Source organism: Symphalangus syndactylus, chromosome 8, assembly GCF_028878055.3.
Source record: "Symphalangus syndactylus isolate Jambi chromosome 8, NHGRI_mSymSyn1-v2.1_pri, whole genome shotgun sequence".
Classification (NCBI taxonomy): Eukaryota; Metazoa; Chordata; class Mammalia; order Primates; family Hylobatidae; genus Symphalangus; species Symphalangus syndactylus.
Window position 1 is genome coordinate 104,391,265 of NC_072430.2, and position 11,856 is coordinate 104,403,120.

General features: G+C 40.2%; 1 long non-coding RNA gene across 1 annotated transcript in view; it reads right to left on the bottom strand.

The window, feature by feature from the left end:
• The window catches only part of LOC129488249 (uncharacterized), a 236,333-nt gene extending 225,834 nt beyond the window's left edge, over positions 1-10,499 (bottom strand). Inside the window, exon 1 of the long non-coding RNA XR_008659628.2 lies at positions 10,460-10,499. This is a non-coding gene — a long non-coding RNA (uncharacterized lncRNA). The remainder of the gene's footprint in view (positions 1-10,459) is intronic.
• Positions 10,500-11,856: the final 1,357 nt, after the last annotated feature.

The following is an 11,856-nucleotide window of genomic DNA, read 5'->3' on the forward strand; positions in this document are numbered from 1 at the left end:
AAAACCACCATGAGACACAACCACTTCACACCCATTAGGTTGGCTGAATTAAAAAGACAGACAATAATACGTGTTGGTAAGGATGTGGAGAAATTGGAAAACTCATACATAGCAGGTGGGATTGTAAAATGCTGCAGCCACTTTGGAAAAGAGTTTGGCACCTCCTCAAGATGCCAAACATAGAATTACCACACAACCCAGAAATTCCACTATGTATATGTTCAAGAGAATTGAAAACATATGTACCCACAAAAACATGTACACACATGTTTATGGCAGCATTATTCATAATAGCCAAAAAAGTGGAATCAACACAAACATCCATCAAATGGTAAAAAAAAAAAAAAAAAAAAAAAAAAACCATGTGGTATATGCATACAATGGGCTATTATTTGACCATAAAAAGGACTGGAAGTACTGATCGTGCTATAACATAAATGAACCTGGAAGCCTTATGCTAAGTGAAAGAAACCTGTCACAAAATGTCATATTGTATGATTTTATTTGTATGAAATATCCAGAACAGGCAAGTGCTTAGAGACCAAAAAAGATGATTGGTTTCCAGGGACTAGGGGTATGGGAAACACAGAATGACTGCTAACAGGTACAGGTTTCTTTTTGGAATGATAAAATTGTTCTGAAATTAGATTTGGTGATGATTGCACAACTACATGAACATACTAACAACTACTAAATTGTATATTTTTTAAAAAGACAGAGTCCACAAAGTCACAGGTAGGTATATTATAATCCAATCAAAGATATTAAGGTTTTAACATTTAAAAAATTAATGTATTGGTTGTAAAAGTCAGTGTGTTAAATGGAAGCCATCTGTGGTAGATTGGATTAAATGAAGATTATCTAGTTCTTCATTTCCTTGGGTAATAGGAATATAAGGTCAGGCTATATAAAATTTCCATTTTTGATTAAGTAAAAACGGTCAAATATCAGCAATTCCCTGTGGTTTCACCTTATACTCCCATGCCTTTTGCCATGTAACTTTGCATTCTTCCTTATGCCACTGATGTTGGTCTTGACCGTGTGACTTGACTTGGTAAATGGAATGCTAGTAAATGTTGTGAGCAGAGACTTGAATGTGCTTTTGTGGTTTGGCTTGCACACCAATCCTTCACCATGAGGACATTCCCTGGGTGGTCACGAGTCCAAGGAGAATGAAATACATTGGGAGCAGACATGGAGTTAGCCGACAGCCTGCAGCTAAGCCCAACAGACCTGCAGCCTAAAAAAAACCCTCCCAGCCCATAAAAACTGCACTTCAGTCTACTTGCAGACTGGTGAACGTGAAGACAGTTATTTTAGTTGTAAGCCCTTGAGATTTTGAAGTTGTTAGTAGAAGGTAGGTTACAGCTAACTAATATGTCATCTATGCAGTGAACTAGGGAAAGCAACTAAAACAAGAATAGATGGTGTCTGTTCACCAATATTCAAAAGAAATGGACTTCAACAGAAGAATTTCCTGGACTCTGAAAGGAGGAGAGACAGGGGCAGAGTGCAGCGGTAGCGGCAGACACCCCAAGCATTAGACAACAGCTTGAAGACTGGCCTTGGAGATTTGATTGAGTATCACACTAAAGGGAAAACTGACAAATATCAATTTTTAACGCTTCCCAATTTTGGCCAAGGTCTTTGTTGCAGCCTGAGCTTTAATCTACATTCTCGTAAAGGGGAATCAAGGAAAGAAAGTTTGATCACAAGTAAGGGCATGGGGTTAGTTATAATTATAACATGCTGAGGAGCAAACACTTGGATTCTATATTGCTTTTTTTTTTTAACTCTAAATTTGATGCTAAGTGTTTTTCACTTGTGCAAGTCCTGGAGTTGAATACAGAGTTTCAGAAATGAAACCACAATTAATTGAAGTTGTTGGAAAATGTATAATCAAGGACTCATGCATTTATTTATGTCAACAATTCCAAGGAAAATTGCTACTAAGTTTTACCAACTGTCATCCACTTGTCCTCTTTCATATCTTGGATTAAATTATGACAATAATATCCTCCAGGCTCCTGATCATAACACTAGCTGCTTTTTATTAAATGTTTACCATGTACCAAGGACTCTGCAAGACACTTTTTAGACAGTGTATCTAATTCTCACAATGACATTGAAAGACGAATGTTATTACCCCCATTTTAGAGGTGAGCAAACTGGAACCCAGAAAGATTGGGTAATTTTATTCTTAATGTCAGATAGTTAATAACAGGGGAAGCTATAATTTGAACCTAGGTCTAACTATAATCCTATTTAATGTTGAGCAAACATCAGTTTAAGCTGGAGGTTTAGTTAGTGAAATAAAAATGTTCTGTCCAGGGAGACTTAGCTACTGGCATAGAAAAAGAACCTTATTATAAAGTAGTTAGTCTCAGTTATCCTATCCACATACCAATCTATCTAAATCTATATATAGACTCTTGAGAAAAATGACAAGAAAGTGCCAGTTTGATCTAGATTTTACATATTTTCTTTTGTCTGAATATTTAATTCATTTTCAGTTCAGTTATTTCTCTTGTCCTTATCAGGTGTTCATCATAGACCCTTGGCTCAGTCCAGAATGGAATTGTTTTTGAAGAAGCATAGTCTAAATAAAAAAAAATCCAATCTTTGCCTATATCTCTGAAAAATATAGTTATGGAATATGAACACAGAATCCTTAACAACTCTTAAAAATTCTGTATCTCCTGGGCCCTCTTCCCTCTCCTTCTCTCCTATCTCCCCTCCCTCCACACCAACTCCTTTCAGCCCATTAGATTTGGGTCCTGCCACTCTCTAGCCAGCCTCTCCTACTTCCACATTTCCATACAGCTCCCTGAGCACTTGCCGACCCTTAGCCTACTCAGCCCCATAGGGAATTTAGTACTTCTCTTCATTGACAGCTTTGTACAAGAGCCTCCTCTGAGGCTTTGGTCTGTTCTAACTCTCCTTTTTCCCTCTTCTCTTATTTCATTCCACCTCACAAAGTTTCAAAAGATGGAGCTGACCCAGAACTCTCCTCATAAAGGTAGGGGTAGCTGAGTGGGCAACCCAAGAATACTCTATATCTGGCAAAGAGTTTAGGGAAGAAAACAAAAGGCTGACACCTTCCTAATCCCCTATAGTGATGCTATCTGCCCATTACATACTGTGTTAGTTTCTTACTGCCGCTGCAATAAGTAATTCCAATTTAGTAGTTTAAACAACACAAATGTATTATCTCATAGCTCTGTAGGTCAGAAGACCTGTATGAGTTTCATTGGGCTAAAACTCACAGTGTCAATATGCTGCTTTGCTTTCTGGAGGCTGTGGGGAAGAATCTACTTCTTTGCTTATTGGTGTTATGGGCAGAACTCAGTTCATTGCAATTGTAGGACTGAAGTCCTCGTTTATTTGTGAGCTCCTAGCCAAGGGCCACTCTGGAGGCTACCACATTCCTGGGCTCACGGCCCCTTTCTTCCATCTTTAAAGCCAGCAACTGGCAGGTGGAGTCCCTCTCATGCTTTGAATTCTTCCTCTTATTCCATCTCATCTCTTTATGCCGTTTGGAAACGTTATCTGCCTTTAGGAACTCGTGATTAGATTGGGCTCACCCCAGTAATCTCCTCATCTCCAGATCCATACTCTTAATCACATCTGCAAAGCCTCCTTTGTCATGTAAAGTAACACATCTGCAGGTCCTGGGACTACTGCATACATATCTTGAGGGGGGCATTATTCTGCCTAACACACATGGTAAATTTCATTGTCATTTCCTAAATGGGAAGGCGGTTGTCAGGGGAGATGAGGGCATCATATTGAACTGGAAGTCCTTCTATAATACAGGCTAAACCAAAGGTCAAGTTAAACTAAAATTATACTCCTCTTGACCTAGTCTATATCCCCAGCCCATAGATGATTCCTGTAGAAAGATCAAATATGTAGGTAAGTCATGATAACCAAGCTTTTTGACCTGCCCACCAAATGTTTCTATTAAGCTGCATATATTTAGAATGTTCTCAATTAAGTTGTACAAGAAAAGATACAAGTCAGAAAATGTATGTTCTTAGAAAAAACAACTCAATAATAAGTATCTGGGATCAAAAACGAAAGCTGGATTTATGTTTTTATTAGGCCACCTTTCTATAAAATTTGGTGGTTTTTTGTTTTGAGTTATTTATTTATTTATTTTTCTGTAAGTTCTCTTCACAATGCTTCTCCAAGAAAATCACATTTCCTACAACAACCTCTCTAAATGCCCTGAATTGGCTAGATTGAGATAATTCAACAGTCCTCTGTCACCATCACACCAGAATATCACATTTTGCTTTATCTTGTCTGCTAAAGATGGGATATTTTAAAATATTCCACTAAATGGAAGTCTTGTCTAGAAAAGGTGGGGGTAGGAAACATTCCTGTTTATATTATTACTTTTCAGAATAGCTATTGCTGATGCATTATGCTCTCCAGGAATATTAGAAGCCCAGATTATATCAGGTAATTGCCACACGCAGAAACGAAGCAGGATACACAAACCTGGAGGCTGCGAGCAGCAACTATGATTAAATTATCAATGATAAACAGGTCAACAGGAAAAACATAAAGCAAACTGGAGCACCGAAGCCAAGCGAGATATCACCACAGAATCGAAAGATACTAAGAAGGAAAGCGCATGGGAATAGGAGGTGTGAGGACGAGGCAAGAGTCTTTATGTATTGTGGGACAGTCTGGAGTCTCTCTAAGACCTTTATCAAAATAAATAGTGTCTCATAAGGCTTGGCAATAGATGGAATGAAATGCTACAGTGCGTGTCATGTTGTGGGGACTCACACTTTAGTGTGTTTTGTGCTGTGTTCTTTGTTTTGCATTTTTATCCCACCTGCCAGGACTTTCTATTTATGCTGTTTCTTTTTCTTCAGCAGAGAGAAGGAAAGCCATGATGAGTAGTTGATAAAAATGTGGGGCTAAATTTACATAGTCATTCAGTGACTGTCATGTACTGTGACGCTTGTGGAGTGCAATTAAGAGAGTCTCTAATTTGAATAAAAATCTGTTCTTTCAGTTTCATGTCATATACGATATCACTACAAGCTCATCTACATAGCCTATTATAATGCTCACTTTTATATGACTATAGCCTTCACCTAATCAGTCTCTACAAGCTAATCAGCTCAAATACTGTCCCAAGTGGTATAATGCATGCAATTATCCTTAATTCAACTTCTAAACATGGAGGTGAAAGATCAGATTTAACCAAACAGGCTTATCAGGAATTCATGAATTGATAATCGTGATTAATGGAAAATCACAGTGCAAACTTTGTTTTAATTTACCTGTTCATGTAACTTGTGTTACAGAGAAATGTGAACTTTCATCCACAGCAAACAAAGAATGGCTGGACTTTCAGATGCATTTTAGCCCCAGGGTAAGAAATGTGCATTCATTCACTATTTCAAGGATAATCTTTAATGACAGAAATCAGTGTAGCTAAGTAAGGATTATAGCTTTGAAACTATCCCGGCCCTGACTCACTGAAAAAGAAATGATTACTCAGAAATGTCATCTCCAGTTATCACTAGTAAGTTGGAAGGGGGATTTACGTTGAACAGAATAAATTGAACTGCTTGTCTCTGGAGTTCCTCGGATTTCTACAGTGTTGTACTATTCTTGAAAAGGGGTCTTTGAAAATAGCTGCATTAGGGTTTGTGTTCTCCTAAGTCTTAACCACTTACTTGTAAGAGACTCAGAACATCAGAACATTGACCTATAATGTATTCATTTATTAAAGTAATATTTACTTAGCAAATATGGAAGAACCTATGCTAGGTACTGGGGGTAGATATCATGAGTAAAAGGTGGCTCATCCTCGGGAAACTCGAAGACCACTAAGGAAGATAATACAAAGAAACTGAAATAATCAGTGTAACATGATGAGAGTTGAGAAAAGTGCTGACTGGCATCTTATTTTGTTACTGTTTTGCTACAATGAGTTAACCAGGGAGGAGTAAAATGTATATTAGCAGGATGCCAGGATTATGTCTCTGAAAGGTTTGGATTTCCCTTCCTTTGTTCCTGGCCACCCAGATTATGCCAGCACTGGAAGAACCAGGGCTGGTGTCTTGGGTTAAATTGAGTGTCTGGCTCAAGTCCAGGCAGCAGCTTCCCACACACTGAAAGAGGATGGTGGTTTGGAGGTTCTCAGAAGAGGCAGAGATGCGCATTACTTACGTGCAGGACCCAGGAGGGGCTGATGGTCTGGATGGTGGGATGGCTGTGGGACGCTTATGGAAGCTGGACATTTAAGTGCTGTGGCTAGGGTCTCTGTTGCTATGTCTGTAGTCCATGGAGGAGACACCTGTGAAGCACATCTCTGAGCTCACTCCTGCCCTTCAGCAGGCAATGCACATAAACAGCAGAGGATCCACACTGGGCAGCATGATGATATCAATATTGACCCCATTGTTTGGGAGCCAGCACAGAAATGCTATGCAATTCTATGCATGTTTGGGAGCTCCACAAATGTTTCTTAGATTGAATTTACTGCCTGATGAATCGACGGTTGAGGAGCAAATCTGTACCAGGTGTTGCAAATTAGATGCCTACAGGTGCAGCAAGCACTACAAAGAAATCTAGTGATGAAGTGTGTCTGGTGTGACAAGGTAAACTGGAAACTACCTGTCTTTTACTCAACTCCAACTGCTTATGGAATGCTGGTAAGTGTAGTGAGATCTTTGATTTTTTTTCTTATTTGTTCAAGAGAAGCTGGATTTTTATGTAAAAAACCTCCTGAATCTTTAAAAATATTTTTCTTTTTTTTTTTTTTTTTGACACAGATTCTCACTCTGTTGCCCAGGCTGGAGTGCAGTGGTGCGATCTCGGCTCACTGCAACCTCTGCCTCCCAGCTTCAAGCTATTTTCCTGTCTCAGCCTCCCAGGTAGTTGGGATTACAGGTGTGCACCACCACGTCTGGCTAATTTTTGTATTTTTAGCAGAGATGAAGTTTCACCATGTTGGCCAGGCTGGTCTCTAACTCCTGACCTCAGGTAATCCACCTGCCTCAGCCTCCCAAAATGCTGGGATTACATGCATGAGCCACCCTGCCCGGCCTCATCCAGCATCATTTAGTGAAAAGGCTATCTTTTTCCCATTGTATGTTCTGGGTGTCTTTACCGAAGATGAGTTGGCTATGAATGGTTGGGTTTATATCTGGGTTCTATATTCAGTTCAATTGGTCTGTGTGCCTGTCTGTTTTATGCCAGAAGAATGCTGATTTGGTTACTATAACTTTGTAGTAAATTTTGAAGCCAGGTAGTGTGATGTCTTCAGCTTTATTCTTTTTGCTTAAGATTGCTTTAGCTATTCAGGATCTTTTGTGGTTCTATATAAAGTTTAGAATTTTTGTCCTACTTCTGTGAAAAGTGAAAACCTCCTGCATTTTCAATGTTGGCAACTAATTCAAAATTTAAAATATTATGTAGGTGAAACAAAATTCACCTGCTGTATTTGTTCCATAGACCAGTTGTTTGCAGTCTCTGGGCTATAAGAAATAAAAAGATAAAATAAAAAGTATGGGAAGTCATAGGAAATGGGTAGAGAAGTTGAATTTTGAGATGGGGATAGAGGCATGGATGGGACTCCTGATAAGATCTGAGATATCAGAGACAATTGAAAAGATGAATTCCCACAATTCTTACATTTGTTTATCCATTTCTTTTTCAACCAATATGCACTGAGTACCTCCGACATGTCAGGCATTATGCTAAAAGTGGTGCAGATGTGGGTAGCAGAGGAGGGGAATGGTCCCTATACTGAAAAAAACTTTTAGTCTAGTGGTTAGACACCTGAAAGATTAAAAAATATGCCAGAAAAAAATTCATAGGCTAAAGACAGTGTTCAAAGCAGAAGGAACAGCACCTGGGAAGGCCACATATGAGCATGGCAAGCTGTGTCTGCAAAGCCCAAGGAAGTTCTTATGCCTACAGGACAGAGCTCAAGGGGAAGTGGTGAGAGGAGGCTGGAGACACTGGCAGGGGCCAGAGCCTGGAAAACCCCAAGCAAAGCCTTTTTGTCCTAACCCTAGAGGCAATGGAAAATTCGTCAAGGATTTTAAGCAAGAGACTCAAGAAGGTTGTAATATTTAAAGATGATCCAAGGTTAGCATACAGAACATAAAATGGGAGACCAAGTGTGAAGCAGTGGCTGTAATTCAGGCGAGAAATAAAGACCAGGTAGAACAGAAAGAAGTGAATCAAGGGAATGGATTGTAGAGACATTTTGGAGATGGAAGAAAGATCAAAGGTAATTGATACGAAGTAGAGAACAAAGGAGATGGAGGATTTAAAGACAACATCCCCAGGGTTCTGGTTTGGGCACTGGGTGAATGATGGTTCCATTCCCTGAGAAAGTCAACTCTGGTACTCTGTGTGTGTGTGTGTGTGTGTGTGTGTGTGTGTAGCTGTTTAGGGGAAATGTTCATTTGTTTTGCCTTGATATGCTAAATTTATGGTGCCAGAAAGACATCCAAGTAGAGACATATAACAGGCAATTGCTATATGAGCAATGAACTTAGGAGGAGGGTTGCATTAGAGATTTAGCTTTTGGTGCCATCGGCATATAGCTGAAAGTAGAGGACATTGTCTATGGAGTTTAGAGGAAGAATATCAGACTGCCAAGAAAAGATTTCTTAGGACTACTAATATTTAAGGAATGAGTAGAAAAGGAAAGATTCTAATGATGTGTGAGAAGCAGCAGTCAAAGATATAAAAGAAAAATCAGATAACCGTGTAGCTAGAAGAAAAGAGAAAAACATTTTTGAAAAAATAGAGCAAAGCAACAACTGAAAAATGTGCTTAAGATTTCACAACAAGAATTTGGGCAAGATAATTTTCAGTAGCCTGGAGGTTCAAGGATAATGCATATTCTTATCTTTGGTGTAGAAATGGTAACAGCAAATGTAGACAATTCTTTAAAAAGTTTGATTGTGAGATGCCAAATAGCCAAAATAACCTTGAGCAAAAAGAACGAAGCTGGAGGCATTACATTCCTTGATTTCAAAATATCCTGTAAAGGGATTATAATCAAAACAGCATGAAACTGTATAAGAACAGACACATCGATCAGGATAGAAAGCCCAGAAATAAACCCACAAATTTACAGTCAATTTTTTTTCTTTTGGCTTTTTTTTTTTTTTTGACAGTTTCACTCTTGTCACCCAGGCTGGAGTACAGTGGCATGATTTCAGTTCACTGCGACCTCCACCTCCCAATTAGCTGGGATTATAGGCATGCACCACCATGCCTGGCTAATTTTGTATTTTTAGTAAAGACTGGTTTTCACCATGTTGGCCAGGCTGGTCTCGAACTCCTGGACCTCAGGTGATCCGCTAGCCTTGGCCTCCCAAAGTGCTGAGACTGCAGGTGTGAGCCGGCACGCCCAGTCTGATTTTTGACAAAAGTGCCAAGAAAACAAAATGTGGCAAGGAAAATATCTTCAATAAATGTTGTTGGAAAACTAGATATCCACATACAGAAGAATGATATTAGACCTTTATCTTGATATTAGAACCTTACACCATATACAAAAGTCAGCTCAATATGGATTAAAGACTTAAATCTAAGACCCGAAACTTTAAAACTTCCAGAAGAAAACCCAGGGGGAAAGCTCCACTACATTGGTCCGGGCAATGATTTTTTGGATAGGATTCCAAATGCACAGGGAACAAAAGTAAAAGTAGACAAATTGATGGCATCAAGCTAACAAGTTCCCGCACAGCAAAGGGAACAATTAAAAGATTGAAGAGACAACCCACAGAATGAGGGAAAATATTTACAAACCATATATCTAATAAGAAGTTAATACCCAAAATATACAAGGAACCCAAACAACTCAACAGCAAGAAAATAAATAAGCCTGTTGAAAATTGGCTAAAGGACCTGACTGACCATTTTCAAAAGAAGACATACAAATGGTAAGAGGTATATGAAAAATTCTCAGCACCACTAATCATTAGGGAAATGCAAGTTAAAATAACAATGAGACATCACAGCTTTTCGAGTGGCTTTTACCAAAAAGCTCGAGATAAGTATTGAAAAGGAAGCACAAAAAGGGAACACTTATACACGGTTGGTGGGAATGTAAATTGGTACAGCCACTTTGGTAAGCAGTATGGAGGTTCCTCAGAAAACTAAAAACAGAACTACCATGCAATGCAGTAATCCCTCTTTTGGATATATACCCAAAGGAACTGAAATCAATATGTCAAAGGACTCTCTGCACTCCTGTGAACATTGCAGCATTGTTCACAATAGCCAAGATATGAAGCCAACCTAAAGGTCTGTAAGTAGATGAATGGATAAAGAAAATATGGTACAAGATTAAGATGGCAGATAGGAGGCAGGACCACTTTGCAGCTCCCTCTTGAACAGACAGAGCATCATGTGGAGACTCATATTGTGAACTTTTGCTCCAGGAACTACCACAGCAACATACCTGGAAAGCCAAGAGAATCCACAGACCCTTTGAAGGAATTGGATCACCTCTGCAGCTCCCCAGATGCCAAAAAGCTGTGAGTCTGCCTCCTTTCTCAGCAGGGAGGCTCATGGTCTGGGGCAAGTTCTCAGCCCTGGTCACTGGCTGCCTCGACTCGATGCAGTTGGAGGAGCACAGTGGGAGTGAGACCAGCCCTTAGGACTACAGGCTGTGTGGCAGCAGGGTGAGGCCGGTGACTGCCAGCTTTACCCCACTTCCCTGGCAACCTGTGTGACTCAGCAGAGGCAGCCATAATCCTCCTGGGAACAAAACTCCATTGGCCTGGGAACCACGCCCCCAGCCCCTACAGCAGCTGCAGCATGCCCCACCCAAGGAGAGTCTGAGCTCAGACACATGTATCCCTGCCCCAGCCTGGTGGTCTTTCTCTACCCACCCTTGTTGTCGAAGACAAAGGACATAATCTCTTGGGAGCTCTATGGCCCTGCCCACCGCCTGAGAAACCTGAATATGTAACCAGGCCACCCTAGGGCAACTTTGCTTCCTGCCTGTAGTACCACAGTTGATGCACTCTTGAAAGCGCCACCTCCTGGCTAGAGGCCAACCAACACAAAACCAGTGCAATGAAAAAAAATACAACCAAAGACCCTCACAGAGTCCACTTCACTTCCCTGCTTCCTCCACTGGAGCAAGTGCTGGTATCCACAGCTGAAAGAGCTGAAGATGGATCACACCACAGGACTCTTTGCAGACACTCACCAGTACCAGCCAGGAGCCCGGTAGCTCTGGTGGCGGCCAGACCCAGAAGAGCAAAACCAATCACAGCAGTTCGGCTCTCAGGAAGCCCCATCCCTAGGAGAAGGAGGAGAACACCACATCAAGGGAGTACCCTGTGGAACAAAAGAATCTGAACAGCAGCCCTTGGGTCCCAGATCTTCCCTCTGACATAGTCTACCTAAATGAGAAGGAATTGGAGAAACAATTCTGGTAATATGACAAAACAAGGTTCTTTAACACCCCCAAAAGATCACACCAGCTCACCAGCAATGGACCTAAACCAAGTCAAAATCTCTGAATTGCCAGAAAAATAATTCAAAAGGTCAATTATTAAGCTAATCAAGGAGGCACCAGGGAAAGGTGAAGTACAACTTGAAATCAAAAACATGGTACAGGATATGAAATGAAAAACCTTCAGTGAAGTAGATAGCATAAATAAAAAAACTTCGCAACTTCTGGAAATCAAGGACACACTTAGAGAAATGCAAAATGCACTGGAAAATCTCAGTGATAGAATCCAACAAGCAGAAGAAAGAACTTTCAAGCTTGAAGACAAGGCTTTTGAATTAACTCAATCCATCAAGGACAAAGAAAAAAGAATTTTAAAAAAATAAACAGGCCAG